The 5,000-nt window shown below is 43.5% G+C and overlaps 1 protein-coding gene across 2 annotated transcripts in view; it reads left to right on the forward strand.

Annotated features, from left to right (window-relative positions):
* bcar1 (BCAR1 scaffold protein, Cas family member) overlaps positions 1-5,000 on the forward strand; it is a 68,128-nt gene that overhangs the window by 27,118 nt on the left and 36,010 nt on the right. The window lies entirely within an intron of this gene.

The raw sequence follows: 5,000 nt of genomic DNA on the forward strand, positions 1-5,000 counted from the left end.
TTTCCAAAAAGCATCAAGCGACAAATGTTTTTGGACAAACCTACTTTCTGTTGTTGGAGAGTCTCCAGTGTTGCCCTGTGAGACACAGGTCACAATCAGATAAACCAGCTGAAATGTGTGTGTGTGTGTTAGATGTGTGTGAGTGTACTGTCTATGGGGTCATTTAATCAACCAGTCAAGCTATGACATCACACTCAGAGAGGGCGTGTCCCTTTGTCTCTCTGTCTCTCTCTCACACACACACATTCACACACACTCCCATTTAATTCATTTGATGATCGGTTCATTTTCTTGGTTCTTCTTAGTTGATAGATACTTTAATCATCCCCAAGGGAAATCCACAGTTCCAGCAGTGTCCACAACTTTAGATGTAACCAAGTGCACAAGCCACAAGATGCACACAGAGATGTACACGACTACATGTACACACACACACGCCTGTGTGATGTAGGTGTGTGTGTGTTTTCTGCTTATCAGCTTATTTCTGTTTTTTTTTTTTTTAAAGCTTTACAGTTTTTCAGAGGAAGGCACCAGGATTTTTCATCAGCTCTGCTCAGAAAATGCATCTGGTTTCAGACCGTGAAGAGAAAAATGGAGAGAAAATTCAAATGAGCTGCTGATTACAAACTACAGCAGGAGCTGCCCCGCCCCCTCTGCCCGCCCCCCATCATGACCAGTCTCCTGAGTGCATTGGCTGGATTCCTAAACAGGACCCAGTCATAGAGTCCCAGTGTTAAACATCACTGATAGCACACACACACAATCACAGGAAATGAATTTCATATCTGGACACACACCAATCCTATTATGCTTCTGAGCTGTGTGTGTGTGTGTGTGTGTTTTTCCATTTTATATCAATACCTCTGATCTCTTTGTCCTGTCACGCCTGCGTGTGGCAAATTAAAAATCACTGTCAGCTTTACAAGAAGAGAAGCCTTATTTCGTTTCATTGCTTGGAACTGGACTTTAGGTGTTAGCCACAGGGTTGTTTGAGCCTCGATGGTTTGGAAGTGGCCGTCAGTCTGTGGAGACGTCAGCACATCTGGTCTGAGAGCATGAACATTTCACCCAGAGAGCAGCCGTTTGTATTGTGTGCTCAGGGCTGAGAGAGATCAGTTGCTGTTATAATAAGCAGCCCTAAATGATGAACACACAGTCCCATGAGTGTGCACACACACACACACACACGCACACATGCACACACTCTCTCCAAGCTCATCAATTAGTGTGTGTCAGCCGCTGGACAAGAGCAGTGAGCTGACAGGGGTTAATGAAGTTATTAACCACGTGAATGGAGAGAGAGTGAAGTGACTGAGGATGCAGGAGGGGAGAGCAGAGGAGATGCTCACACACACACACACACACACACACACACACACACACACACACACACACACATCTGATTCTGCTTTTATTAAACATGAGATTTTCATCTACGCTGCGATGAAGAGCTGCAGAAGAAAAAGAAGAATTCATTTATTTCAGTCAGGCCAGTGTGTGTACACACACACACACACACACACCCTTCAGCAACACATCCACAATAAATGAATAAATAAACTGAATGGTAGGGAAAAACAAATATGATGTCATACTCGTACTAAATCCAAATTATGATGCAACATTGCAGAAACACAGCTCTGTAAGTCGTTACTGAGATGCAGGAAAAATTACAAAATTACTTCATTTTTATTAAATCTTGATTTACAGTTTTAAGAGTTTGCAACCGTGTTGGGATGAACTTTCCAAACTCTTTCATGTCCAGTGTAGAAAGAACGTTTCAGATCTCATTATACACCTAAGACCTTGTTTTTCTCCAGGACAAATGTCGATGGACAAACCTGAAACCAGGGTGACTGAGGGACAGCACAGCTCTTAAATGAGCATCTTATCATAATCATTGTTATTCTTTAACTTTTGCATTGATTATGAAGACGCTGCTGTCCTGCCACCATTCAGGTGAGCAGAGTCTGTCAGGCTTAAATGTTTCACAAGGTGCTTCTTCACTGCTGAACTAATCTCTGCTGAACTAGTCTCCGGACTTATCTCTAAAAAATACTTCTCTGTAGAATCATGGGCATCCTGAACCTGAGCTGAGAGTGTTAATGAAAACGCTTCCCCCAGCAGAGACCATTATCATACTCAGATTCACACTGACCTACATCTCTCCATTCTCAATGACTGCTTTCTGCTCTTGTGCCTGTGTGTGTGTTTGTGTGTGTGTGTGTGTGTGTGTGTGTGTGTGTGTGTGTGTGTGTGTGTGTGTGTGTGTGTGTGTGTGTGTGTGTGTGTGTGTGTGTGTGTGTGTGTGTGCGTGTGTGCGTGCATGCATGTGTGTGTGTGTGTGTGGGGGGGGCATTCACTTGCCATTTGTAGGTCAGTGTGACAGAGGCTGTTGTTCTGCAGCTCGGCGGTCAAAGAGGGCAGTGCCCAGGTCATGGAGGGTGAAGTGTGTGTGTGTGTGTAGGTGTGTGGAATGCTCTTGTTGGATGGTTGGCACAAGATGCTGCTCAGCATCAGACAGTGTAGTGACTGTTCTCTGAATCCTAGCAGAGAGGCAGGGAGGACCAGAGGGTGCGTGGCCATATTTGGACATCCTACATTTGATGCAGGCAGAGCTACTGATAAAAAAAACCAGGCTTGATTTTATAAGTGTATCGATCATTGTACTGATGAATTCGTTTCAAACAGTGAGGAATAGTGGTTTGATGTAGGTCAGAAACACAGTACACAGAGAAGGGTTCCTTTCCTTTTATCTGGGGACATTTTTTGATGTTGCACCAGTCTGTGTGTGCTCACATTAATAAGCTCTGTTGCACAGGGTGACATTTTCCTTCATCACCATGAACACACACACACACACACACACACTGTAGTTTATTCTGAATAAATCCCATATACACCGTCCTGCAGCTGGAAGTCTTCACTACGAACTGTGGATTAATCCACTGCTGAAAATAGCCCCCCACGAATGGGCTGTTTACTGTTTGAGTTCATGTTTGATTAAAAACCACGTATTTGTGAACTGTTTTTAAAAGATTTACTCCATCGGTGGGAACAAAAGGGCTGGAAGCCGAGAGGCACGTTGCTGTTTCGGGTCTTTTTATGTGACGGTAAGAAAATACAGAATAAGACCAGACTTCTAACTCCTATTTTCACAGCTGAAATCAGGATCAGGTTTCAGTGAGCGCTGCCTCAAAATCCAGTTCATCCAGGTTTTACTATAGATGCTCACCTCCAGGTCCCTCATTCAGTTTTTGCCTTTTCTCATATTGGCTCTCTTTTTCTGTTTAAATATGATATAATGGACTAATTGGTTATTGATGGTTCATTGTGTCCTTGTGGGGTTTGGCTGCCAGTGTGTTATTCTTTGTATTTGTCCAATCATTCAGAATGGGGTTTGCATGTTGCTGGAAATCAGTCCTTTAATCTGTCCCCACATCGTCTGTAGAGGAAAGATAGGCCCCATCATCATCTCTTCTCTGTCATCTCATGCTGAGGGCCACAGGAGAAACGCTGAGTCAGCGTAGATGGAAGACCAAAGCAGGGAGGAAAACTTGTTTTGAGATGAATCTGTATTAGTGCTGAGGCTTCAGAGGCCAGTCAGCGGGTCACAAGGTCAGCAAGACAAACAAAGACATAAACAAGCCCCACATACAGAGGACGACCTCGGCTTCCTGTTACAAAACTCCTCCACTGTCCTGCAGACGACCCCTCAGAAGGTGGAGTTATGACCTGCTGTGTGTGTGTGTGTGTGTGTGTGTGTGTGTGTGTGTGTGTGTGTGTGTGTGTGTGTGTGTGTGTGTGTGTGTGTGTGTGTGTGTGTGTGTTGGGGGGGGGGGGGGACTTGTTGTTTGTCCTGTGTCTCTTGTCAACAGCTTCTTCACATGAAGTGAGCTCTTGCTTACCATCAGTCAGTTCAGGCCTTGGAGCACTGCACGTTACTGGCTGCATTGTACAGTATCTGGCACCTGTTGCTAGGCAGAGATCGATACATGCAGCTGGGTTTCACTTTTAATTTTTGGTTGGACCAAAAAAAAAGTCTATAAAAGCCCTAAAAATGCTGATGTCTGTAACTGACTGGCTGAGTGATGAATGAATTGGTATATTCCATCATCAGGAGGCGTTTACTGACACTGCTGTGAACTCAGAGCCTTTGTCGCTGGATTTGGACTTTTCAGACGATTGAGCAACTTTTTTTCAAAAAAAGCATCTAGTGACAAATCCAGCAACTTTATTGACAAACCTCAGCTGGTTTGTCAATAAAGTATTGTTGGCTGGTGACATTTGAGAAGGATATGAAATTGCAACTTTAACTTCTTAAATTCTTCATTTTCCCCCTTAAACTTCTTTTCATTTTTCTTTAAAGTTTTTTTTGGGGGGTCTTTGTTTTCTGAACATGAGATAAACAGACTTTTACTGATAAAGATCCTTTACATTGTGACCGAGCTAAAAGCTGCTTGTGACAGAACATATGAACTTCAGTAAACACGTTCAGAAATGACCTCAAACATATCTGTAGCATTTCTATGCTACAAAATCTTTTATATTAAAAGTTGACATAAATGCTGACAGGCAGATATATTGGATGGGCTCTTTTCCCAAAGCTTTATTACATTACATTACATTACAAATAAATTTATTACAATGGATTCCAGCAGTTTTTTTTAACAAAGTGATGAACTGTGTGAATAAAGTCTGAATTTTTGGATAAATCTTTGGATACGAACTTCTTTAATTCTAACATCAGGAACATGGAGGACAGTTAGCAGCTCTTTAAGGCAGGGTGAGACAGCGAGATGAGGTAATGTTGCTTATTGCTCATGTGCAGTTCACTGTGTGAGTGTGTCTCAGCAGCATTCCACAGCACTGACAGTTTCTCACAGCCAGGGGGACACAGAGAGACATGGGGAGGGCTGGGGGACGGTGTGGGGGGCGGGGGTTGACAGTGGAAGGGCAAAGCTTATTTGCATGAACAGAGCTCCTCGGGCCAATGGCCA

Source organism: Toxotes jaculatrix, chromosome 5 (genome assembly GCF_017976425.1).
Source record: "Toxotes jaculatrix isolate fToxJac2 chromosome 5, fToxJac2.pri, whole genome shotgun sequence".
Classification (NCBI taxonomy): Eukaryota; Metazoa; Chordata; class Actinopteri; family Toxotidae; genus Toxotes; species Toxotes jaculatrix.